Consider the following 12500-nt stretch of genomic DNA (forward strand, 5'->3'; position numbering starts at 1 on the left):
CCCTTCCCCAAAGGCACTCACTTCCCCAAGCGAGAGGAGAGGGGTGCCCCTCTCCTCTCCCCGTAAGCCCCCCATCAACACTCCGAGAGGTCCCTGGTGGATGGGGTGTCTCCCATTCCACCCACTCAATTAGAGACCTTTCACTGCGCCTTGGCAAGTGTTTGCAGGGGGTTTGTCGTGTGTTGACCTAAGATAAAGGACCTTTTACACGCACTGTCCTGCCCAAACACACGTCCTGCCCCGAGTGTGAACCAACTTAATAGCAGGTATTAACGGCACTAAACAATACGCGCTCCTAGCTCAAGTCTGGACAAACATGCATTAAGCCCCAAGACCCCACCTACCAGCACTTCACTTGGGGTCTGACGCTGCCCCTCCCCTCACCCCCCCCCCCCCCTTTCCCCCCTATAAAATCCCCATGCCAAACTCTACTCCAGACCATAAGGTCTTAACTATCCTTCAGCTCTCTTTTTCTTGTGCCTTTTTTTCTTACAAATCTCTTTTCACTCGTCACTTGTTTATTTTTAAGATTTTGATTACTCTCTCTCTCTCTCTCTCTCTCTCTCTCTCTCTCTCTCTCTCTCTCTCTCTCTCTCATAAATCAAGAGAATTATTATTTAACGTCAAATGATTGAAGATTTGTAGACGTAAATACTGTTAATTGTATTTCCTTGATTAACATCCTGCATGTCAGTAAATATCTTCTTAGTGTAAAATCCTTAATGATCCAAGTATTACCCTAGCAGTTGTCTGGCCTTCCTTGGTCCTAGCTTGGGTGGAGATGTGCTTGGGTGCTGATTATATGAATATAAGGTCAGTCCTAAGTGCATTTGTCCTGCGCGATAGGGCAGTGTCACTGTCTCTTGCCTCTGCCATTCATAAGTGGAATTTAAACCTTTAAACCATATCATCGATAAAATTAAAATAAGCTAAGAGCAAATTAGATTGACAGCCTTGAAGAAACTGATTTATACTGGTATCATATTGGCCATTTTTGCCTCGTGTGTTGATTGGTCTGTCTAGATATTTCTATTTAATGAGATGGGTAATGAACAGAGCATGAACATGAACGAATGTTACCCACTTCATTGAAGAGTAATAAGAGAACATGGATGAGATCATGGTGAGGGGTAGATGGAGATGGTTTGGACATGCTCTTCGCACTGCTCAAGAGAAGATTAGTTCACCCAACTTTCAACTGGGCTCTACAAGGCACTAAAATAGTTGGAAGACCCAGTCCTACATGCCTGAGGAATATGAAACGCTAAGTAGGAGATGATGAATGGAGAGGTATTGATTTAAAAGCTCAAGATAGACCACTGGCGAAATCTAATTGAGGCCCTTTGCGTCAATAAGCGTAGGAGATGATGATGATGAAGAGTGTAGGTAATCTTATTCTTATGGCTTTGTGTTAATATGTATTTTCATAATTCAACGGAAGTATTGGTAATAATACATACAAAGTCTTCACCTTTCTGGTATTAAAATCATACAAAATTTCAATTTCTGCTAAACTAACGTATATTAATGTATATTTTTATAGTTCAAAGGAAGTAAGGATGCCTGAAAACTTTAAATCAATCAATCAATGGAAGTATGTGTAATAATACATACAAACTCCCCTCCTCCCCCCGTTTTTCTGGTAATGATTCCAAACATAATTTCATCAGTTGCTGTTAAACTAATTTTTTTTTCTTTTTTTTTTCTCGGTCATTCAAATCCTGCTTTTAGATTACGTTAAGATTCGTGCGCACTTGTGTTTTCTTATGGGCGCAGTAAATCAAACTTGAACTTTTTGTAGGTTTCAGTGTATATTTAAGCTAATGGTGTTTGCAGTGGGCGAATAAGTCTAGTTGAGTGTTTTAAAACCGGGCTGAAGATGAATTCCTGAAAAAGTAGTTGAATGAACACGTCTTAATGGCTAGATGGTTGAAGCTGTAACGATATAAATATTCTCATGTTATTTGTTTGGAAAAATTTTCCATTAGTTTGAAGAATCTGTAATATACAAAATTTTCGAAATTTGATCATTCTTTAGTAAAAATAAAGCTGCCTTTTAGACGAAGTTTTATTTGAAGACTAGATTTGGAGGAAATGTTAGAGTTCCAAATATTATAGATGTAATAATAAACCGCTGACCATAATCTAGAAACTTTAATTCACAATCTCCACATTTCACATGTGAAAGGTTTTAATGATTTTAAAGGCCGCTCATGAATGGCAAGGGCAAGGGACAGTGAGATTGCCTTATCAAGCGGGGCAATGCCTTAGATACTGACCATATATACATATGATCAGGGCCTAAGCCCTCTCTCCACACAAGTAGTGACCAAGGAGGGTCAGACAATGGTTGCTGATAACCCAGCAGATAGACCTATAGGCTCCCCCAAAGACCCCATCCTTAGCTCACAAGGATGGGGAAGTTGCAGCGACCAAAGTAACCAACGAGTTTTGAGCGGGACTCGAACCCCAGTCTGGCAATCACCAGTCAAGGACGCTACCACCAGGCCACCCCAACCCTTATTTCTAGGACAGAAATAAGATCTTTGGGAATTAACGATTCATGTGCGTTTGCTCAACACCCCTGGGTGGATTACTTCCTACAGTATCATCATTATCATCATTATTATTATTATTGTTATTATTATTATTATTATTATTATTATTATTATTATTATTACTTGCTAAACTACAACCCTAGTTGGGAAAACAGAATGCAATAAGCCCAGGGGCCCCAATAGGGAAAAAACCCGGTAAGGAAAGGAAACAAGGAAAACCAAAATATTTTAAGAAAAGTAACATCATTAAAATAAATATTTCCTATATAAACTAGAAAACTAACAAAACGAGAGGAAGAGAAATTAGATAGAATAGTGTGCCCGAGTGTACCCTTAAGCAAGAGAACTCTAGCCCAATATAGAAGAAGACCATGGTACAGAGGCTATGGAACTACCCAAAAGGATATGAGAATGCATTCCACCTTAAGAAAGAAATTTGATTTCTATACCTGGCGTTCTGTTAGACGGGAGATCAAGTCCCGCTCAAACTCGATAGTTTGTTGTTGCGTCTGCAATATCATCATCCTTGTGAGCTAAGGATGGGGAGTTTGAGGGAGCTTATAGCTTTACCTTTTGAGTCATCAGCAGCCATTACCTGGCCCTTCCTGGTCCTTACTTGGGTGGAATGGGGCCGTGGGCACTGATCTTATATCCATATGGCAAGTCTGTAAGGCATTGTCAGTGTCCCTTGTCTCTTCCATTCATGAGCGACCTTTAAACCTGGAAATGTTTTACATTTTTATGTTCAACGAGAATAACAGTAATAATTTTGCTTAAGCAGCTTTCTATTTAATTTGAAATAAAATAGAATTTGTTCGTCACCTGTGTACACGATGAACTGATTTACTAATAAATTGCGTTTAATTTGTACCCTTTTAAAAGGAAATTAATTGTCAGGTGCAAAAAGAAAAATAAGTGTTACCCTATAAAAGTTACAAATATATTTTTGTAGTCAGGGAATTTGAAGATTTACGAGTAACAATGAGAAACGGTAACTCTCAGTGCAACGCCCAGCACTTATATTGGCTTTATTTTTTATATAAATTGTTATAAGAGAATTTGAAAAATTAAACATCACCTCCAATAAAAAAAATTTCATTTCATAATTTTTTTTTCCTTTTTTTTTATTTTTTTTAATCACATGGGTACTTTTCATCTGATTAGATGCCAGGATGCCATATAACTCACAATCAATCAATCAATCAATCATGGGATTAGGAATGCAAAACAGACATCAGTTTCCTCTACCAGTTACAGCCGGAGGGAATGTGTGATTACCCCCATTAATATTTCACCAACAATCGGATGTTTTGCATAAACTTGCCAATCAGCGATATTCATCAGCCACTTCCATTGTCATTATCAATGTTATTTCAAACATCCTGTTGTGATTGTGTTGGCGATCTTATCAATAAATTCTGCCGATGTGTCCCACAGAGACGGGCACAAAAGATTAGACTCGCCTAGTTCGTTATCGTGAGCCAAAGGAAAATAGCTTCTGTTTGTTTTATTCGCGATTCGTATCAGGAGCTAATAGGAAATGACGCCACGCTGAAGCAGACACCTCCCTCCAAGGGGGTAAGCTGGTGTTTCTTATCAAAACAGAAGGATAGTAAGATATAAAAACGTAATGAAGATCTGAAGGAAATGGTCAACATATAGCAAATTAATCTGAAATGAAAGAAAAGTGGTGCGTTAATTTTTGTAACAGATAATTTTTTAAATGTTGAAAAAGATTGTACGTATTATGTTATTGATATGGTTAAAAATATGGTGTTTAATATAATAATATATATATATATATATATATATATATATATATATATTATATATATATATATATATATATATATATATATATATATATATATATATATATATATTATATATATATATTACTTTGGTATTATAGAAATGTTTGAAAAAGGTTGTATGTATTATATTATTAATATATTTAAAATGTGGTGTTCAATCTATATATGACAGGTATTATAGAAATTTCATTTATAAATGTTATGGTTCGATCGCCAACTTAAATGAAATAAACCCATAATAAATATCTGAACGTAATCTATCTGATTTTTATAAGTAACAGTATGGGTTTCGGTCACTTTTTTAGAATATGAATTATTAATTTGCTTTTATAGTTTAAAAAATATAATTCAAACTGCATATGAAATCTTTTTGAGAATATGTGATTCATTCACCTAGTTGATGCTTATTCTGTGGCCTGATTGATAACTATCTCTACCTGGTGTTTACCAGACGGGGGTTCGAGTCCTGCTCAGACTCGTTTGTGCCTTTGGGGTCTGCAACCTTACCATCCTTGCGAGCTAAGGTTGGTACTGGAGAGCCTATAGGTCTATCTGCTGAGTTATCAGCAGCCATTGCCTGGCCCTCCCTGGTCCTAGTTTGGGTGAAGAGGATGCTTGGGTGCTGATCTTGCAATATATGGTCAGTCTCTGAGACACTGTCAGGCTTGCTAGGACAATGTCACTGTCCCTTGCCTCTGCCATTCATGAGAGCGGCCTTTAAACCTTTAATGTTTTAAATTTTGGAATTCTTCTTCCAAGAGATTCCAAGTGGAATTCAACTGATATGATTAGACTTTCGCTCTGATTACTTTTAAAGTAGGGAACTCTCTCAAATCTTCTGTGTTTCTAGAGTCATTTAAGCTAAGGGTGTGTATTGAAATTAGCTAACTTTTCGATACTGTCTTGCAGGTTAGAACGATTTTTTTCCAGATTCTCCAATCTTGGTCTTTTCAAATTTCCCTTAAAGCAGATGAAGAAAATTCTCTCTCTCTCTCTCCCTCTCTCTCTCTCTCTCTCTCTCTCTCTCTCTCTCTCAAGTAACTGTAGTAAACATGTATGCTCTCTCTCTCTCTCTCTCTCTCTCTCTCTCTCTCTCTCTCTCAAGTAACTGTAGTAAACATGTATGCTCTCTCTCTCTCTCTCTCTCTCTCTCATTTCCAAATAAGCCTTTGGTAAATGTGCTCTCTCTCTCTCTCTCTCTCTCTCTCTCTCTCTCATTTCCAAGTAAGCCTGTGGTAAACATGTGCTCTCTCTCTCTCTCTCTCTCTCTCTCTCTCATTTCCAAGTAACTCTGTGGTAAACATGTGTGCTCTCTCTCTCTCTCTCTCTCTCTCTCTCTCTCATATCCTTATAACCCTGTGGTAAACATGTATGTTCTCTCTCTCTCTCTCTCTCTCTCTCTCTCTCTCTCTCAAGTAACCTTGTGGTATACATGTATGCTCTCTCTCTCTCTCTCTCTCTCTCTCTCTCATATCCTTATAACCCTGTGGTAAACATGTATGTTCTCTCTCTCTCTCTCTCTCTCTCTCTCTCTCAAGTAACCTTGTGGTATACATGTATGCTCTCTCTCTCTCTCTCTCTCTCAAGTAACCCTGTGGTATACATGTATGCTCTCTCTCTCTCTCTCTCTCTCTCTCTCTCTCTCTCTCTCAAGTAACCCTGTGGTATACATGTATGCTCTCTCTCTCTCTCTCTCTCTCTCTCTCTCTCTCTCTCTCTCAAGTAACCCTGTGGTATACATGTATGCTCTCTCTCTCTCTCTCTCTCATTTCCAAGTAAGCCTGCGGTAAACATGTGTGCGTAAACATGCATTAAAACTTCCACCGCTCAGAACAGATTTTCTCTCCTCCTCGCGCTCAAGACCCCGCGCTATGCCCCTATACATTCATAAACACAGGCGTCCAACATACTTGAGTCATCAGACATTTCGAAGCTTGTTCGTAAACAGCCGCATGGAAGTAAATGGAGAGGCCATATTCTCGTGTAAACAATAGTTGTGCTCTGCATGGAGGGACTGATTGCTCTCAGGTGACTCGGTTTTGGTCGGGAGGTAAACATATAATGTACTGTATGTATTGTGTATGGGTATGCACAGTGTGTGTGTTATTTTGTGTGTATATGCCTTTGCACACACACGTGTGTGTATGTGTGTATATATATATATATATATATGTATATTATATATATATATATATATATATATATAATATATACAGTATATGTGTACTATGTACAAGTGTTTATGTGAAGTCAATCTTGTTTCTGGTGTACATTTTATAATGATTTCTCTCTCTCTCTCTCTCTCTCTCTCTCTCTCTCTCTCTTCTGGTGTACATTTTATAATGATCTCTCTCTCTCTCTCTCTCTCTCTCTCTCTCTATATATATATATATATATATATATATGTATATATATATGCACACAAATATATATAATAATAATAATAATAATAATAATAATAATAATAATAATAATAATAATCTTTATTTCAGCAAAAGCCATATACAGAGTTACAATAGGGTACAGTGATCTTACACTTTTGACAGCAGTAAAGAGAGAGAGAGAGGAGGAGAGAGAGAGAGAGAGAGAGAGAGAGAGAGAGAGAGAGAACATTCCTATATCAAAATGCATGCAAGAAACAACTATGACTACAGATATATTACAAAATAATCTCTCTAATAGAGAGATATTAATTCATAATATTATCCATTTAATTTAATTTTCCCTAGCTCAATGATTACATAGCTCTCTCCACACAGAGAGAATTACAAAATTACAAAGCAAATGCAAGCAAAATTAATTGCATTTCTAAAGAATAAAATCTGAAAGCACCGTTTGGGCATTCCTGTACCAGGTAGCTGCGAGACATGCAAAGAGAACATTAGTTATGAATCGATATACATCAAGCTTTATTGCTAGTTGTATAAGTGGAAGTGGAAGAATGGCCATCTCGTGGAGTTAATGTAACTCTAAAAGGGCTTTTAGCGAGGAGACTCATGTAAATAGAAGGCAGGGAGGCGAAGGGTAACTTGATCAGTGCAACTTTGTGGAGAGCGATTACCTTTTTTATTATTATAATCATTAAAGTATCAGATTCCAGATTCCCATGAAGTAATTGACCCACCATTTGAGTTTATTATTATTATTATCATTATTATTATTATTATTTTTTTATTATTATTGTTATTATCATTATTATTATTATTATTATTATTATTATTATTATTATTATTTTTCCTTATTGGGGCCCCTGGCCTTATAGCATCTTGCTCTTCCAACTAGGGTTGTAGCTTGGATAGTAATGATAATAATAATAATAATAATAATAATATTATTATTATTATTATTATTATTATTATTATTATTATTATTATTATTATTATTACTTGCTAAGCTACAACCCTATTGCCAATTCTTTTTAGTGAGGCAGTTTGCACCGACTCGCAGGGGTGCCCTTTTAGCTCGGATTAAGTTTCCTGATCGCTGATCGGTGGGCCAAGATAATTCTAACCAATCGGAGAGCGGGAAACTTTTCCGAGCTAAAAGGGCACCGTTGCGAGTCGGTACAATGCGCCTCATTAAAAGATATTGAGTATAGTTGGAAAAGCAGGATGCTATAAGCACAGGGGCCACAACAGGGAAAATAGCCCTGTGAGGAAATGAAATAAAGAAAAATAAAATTATTTTAAACTGTAACATTAAATTAATATTTACTATATAAATTATAAAAACTTTAACAAAACAAGAGGAAGAGAAATTACAGTAGATAGAGTAGTGTACCCTAGTGTACCCTCAATGGCGGAATACCGTTTTAGTTGATCACTGTGTGAGGATATCTTAACGTGGTGAAATGGTTTGTGTTATCGCCATGATCAGAAAAGTGTTCTAGATATAGCCACCGTACTAGGTTGGTTTGCTGTAAGCGATTAGAGAAAAGTCTTTCTCCGTCAACAATCAGCAGTTGGGCAGTGTGGTGATGAAAACTGGGCAGACTCCTGTCATGAATAAGGACATATTTGAGGCCTTTGTCCTGCAGTAGACTAGAAAGAGCTGCATTTGTTGTTATTGTTGTTGTTGATCTGTTGGGAGTTTGCTGTGAGCGATTAGAAAAAAATCTTTCTCCGTCAACAATCAGCAGTTGGGCAGTGTGGTGATGAAAACTGGCCAAACCCCTGTCATGAATAAGGACATATCTGAGGCCTTTGTCCTGCAGAGCTGTATTTGTTGTTGTTGTTGTTGTTGATCTGTTGGTAGAACTCTTAAGGTTTAGCAAAGATTCTTTTAAGCCTCAGTTTCAATGCTCTTTGACTTTTACTCTTACCCTTAAGCAGTTCTCTCCTTACATAATCAATTCCTTTTTCAATGCCTAAGAATGTCTAGCTTTGTGTCTTTGGACTAATTTATAATAACAATATAATAAAGATAATAATACTGATAATGAATCTCAATAATATTCGCTTTCGGGATATCACGTTTTCTCCCCTTGAAGAACTCTTCAAGATCTTCTCTAGGATTTATTCAGCCACAAATGGAGTGCGATTCCCTTTTCAGATATAGGGTCCCGTTCTTCTCGCAAGACTGGAATGATAAGATCTGTGACTTATTGTTATCATGTTTATTATTTGTTATTATGATAGTTAACATCATCGTCAACATATTCATTATCATTATTATTATCATTATTATTATCATTATCATTGTTATTATCATTATTATTATCATTATCATTATTATTATTATTATTATTATTATTAGTTACAGTCTTCAGTGACTTTTGGTTTATAGCGTGTGGTGCGGGGTTACATCCAGCTTATTATTATTATTATTATTATTATTATTATTATTATTATTATTATTATTATTATTATTATTGTTGTTGTTGTTGTTGTTGTTGTTGTTATTTTTTTTATTGTTTAATAATTTTATTATTTTGTTGTTTTTATTATTATTATTATTATTATTATTATTATTATTATTATTATTATTATTATTATTATAAGACTCTACGGAAGGATCTGATTTTAAGCGGAGGTAGAGTTCAAAGGGACAATGACACTTAAGAGAGAAGATACTTGAATGTAATAAAACACTTTCTGAAAGATGTTTTGTGTGTGTGTGTGTGTGTGTGTAATAACATATCATATATTGACTTTATTGTAAAATATCAGCGAGAATCATTACCATATTGAAATTAGTTTTTATAGAGGTATATCACAAAATGACAAAAACCAAAAAAAGTTTCATTCGACGCATCATTGTTATTTGCAGATGATATTTCCAGACAACGCTTGATGACGTCAGGTAGGGGACGTACAAGGCACATGCAAAGTCATTATCATTATCAACATCATCATCATCATCATCATCATCTCCTCCTTCGCCTATTGACGTAAAGGACCTTGATTAGATTTCACCAGTCGTTCCTAGAGTTTTTAAATCCATACTTCTCCAATCATCATCATCTACTTCACCCTTCAGAGTCCTCAGCCATGTAGGCCTGGGTCTTCCAACTCATCTAGTGCCTTGTGGAGCTCATTTAAACGTTTGGTGAACTGATCCCTCATGGGGAGTGCGAAGAGCATGCCCAAACCATCTCCATCTACCCCTCACCATGATCTCATCCACATATGGCACTTGGGTAATCTCTCTTACAGTTTTACTTTCTAATACTGCCCTGGAATTTAACTCCTAAGAGACAAGTTGACTCTTCGGCTTTTATTCCTGATGCCTGGTGGATGATCTTGTATGCTATGCACGTAAAATTATAAAGCTTAAACATATTCCTATATATATATATATATATATATATATATACAGTATATATGTATATATCTATATATATATATATATATATATACATACATATGATTATATATATATATTATATGTGTGTATAAAATTATTGAGAGTTATGTACACGTATATATACTATATATATATATATATATATATATACACACACATACATACATATATATCCAAGTACACTGCAATAATTCACACCCACTGTATATTAGAAACTACACACATGAAAATGTATATTCACCAAGACCTTGAAATGAAACGTACAGTACAAGTGCAGATATAATGAAGAGAAAGAAAAAATGAAAGAAAGAAAGAAAGAAAAACAGTGAACTAATATGTACTGCTTGACTGTTGGCAGAGAGGTTTTAAGTATTTCTAATGAGATGAAGACACATCTGTGTGTGTGTGTGTGTGTTAACCTTGCTTGCTAATTACACTGCTGTTTCGGGTAATTCCTCGTCCGAAAACCCCATGATTAACTCTTGCATAATTAAGCGAACGCCTTCCATTAGATATTTTCTCATGATTTCTTGCGGGTGGGTTTTGCGCAAATATTAAATGCCAGGATGTCTGCTTGAACAAGCATTTGATAGAGCTACGCGAGTGTTTTAATTGTCTGTTAATTAAGTTTATAAATATGAGATTAGGCCCCGCCGGTTATCTCCGACGTAGAAGTGAGAGCGGCTTGTCCTCAAGTCTATAGTGGGTTACTCTCTCTTGCAGTGAGGTTCACTCGCCTTTTCTTTTTCTTTTTGTTGTGCTTGATAATTGGTAATTTTGTAGTTTTTTTTTTTTATTTTACCTTTTTCTATTAAAATTTTTTTGTTGCTTTCCATATCGTGTAATTTTCTTTTAGTTGTGTTTCATAGCTGGTAACTTTGTTAATTTTTTTATTTTATATATTATTTTTCAATTTGTTAACTTGATAAAAAATCTTTTTAGGTTTCTATATATAGCGTACTCCCTCAGTGAGGTGAGGTTTTTTTTATGCTTGTTTTATTGGCACGCTTGTTCGTTTTTTTTCTTACGCTTTTTTAACTTTCACATATTTTGTAAATTGACATTAAACTTTTTTTTTTTTTTTTACCCTATCGCATTCTTTGTAATGAGGTGCGCTCGTGTATCTCTCTATGTTATACTTACTATTTGGTACTTTGGCTCTGGTTTTTAGATAAAATTTATTTGTAAGTTGCGTGTTAACTTATCAGCTTTCGTTCTATATCGTCAACGTTTAGCAAGTTACATTGAATTCAAGTAATATAAATAATTGCATCAGAATGAAGAAAACCAGGGTATTGTTTTGTAGGCCTAATTATGTTACAATAAATACAAATGAAAAAGACATATTTGATTTTTTTTATTTACTGAACGCAACTAGTAATCCATCATCTAAATTTATATCTAGATTAGTTTTATTTTTGGAAATTAGCAATTGTTAAGTAGTAATCACATTGGTTCTTTTTTTAGACATTATTATGAAAACTCACAGGTGTGCTAAAATGGCAATCTAATGCAAACTATAGTCAATTTCTTTTAATGAAGCGCATTTGCACCGACTCGCAGCGGTACCCTTTTAGTTCGGAGAAGTTTCCTGCTGTCTGATTGGTTAGAATTATCTTGTCCAACCAATCAGCGACCAGGAAACTTTTCGGAGCTAAAAGGGCACCCCTGCGAGTCGGTGCAAATCTGGCTCGCTAAAAAAAGTTGACAATAGCCATTATTGCTAGTATTCCCCCCTCTGTAATTGTGATTTAGCAAGAGATAAACTGTTGGGAACGCTATCTGTAAAACGAATTAGCTGAGCTTGTAAAAACGTAGTCAAATGCTTTTTTTTAGTAATTTTAAGAAGTTCTGTTAATCAATTAACAATATTTTTCTATACAAAACTTCTTAAAGTTTTAGAAATAATTTTCATCACATGTTTTACTCAGCGGCCTTTGCTTTACAAGCAGCGTTGCCAACAGTTTCTCTTCTGCTAAATACACCATTACCTGCTACAATGTATAGCTGCCAGGCGCCGCCTTAGTTTCCCGTGAAGTGTACCGGAATTATTGAAGCCAACTGTACAATAGGTTGGGAAATAATTAGCTACTTTAATATCAAACTGAGAATGGTTTCAGATGGGATGGTAAATGTAAAATGAAGCTATTCCAAACGCTGACAAAGACAATATATATATATATATATATATATATATATATATATTTCAAACATAAAATCTATTGACTTTCTATTGAACCTTTCTCCAAAAGTAAACGGGCTAAAACATATTTTATTTATTAATTAATTTTGAAATATTCAATTAATCCGGATTGATAAATGT

The sequence above is a fragment of the Palaemon carinicauda genome, chromosome 9, assembly GCF_036898095.1.
Source record: "Palaemon carinicauda isolate YSFRI2023 chromosome 9, ASM3689809v2, whole genome shotgun sequence".
Lineage (NCBI taxonomy): Eukaryota > Metazoa > Arthropoda > Malacostraca > Decapoda > Palaemonidae > Palaemon > Palaemon carinicauda.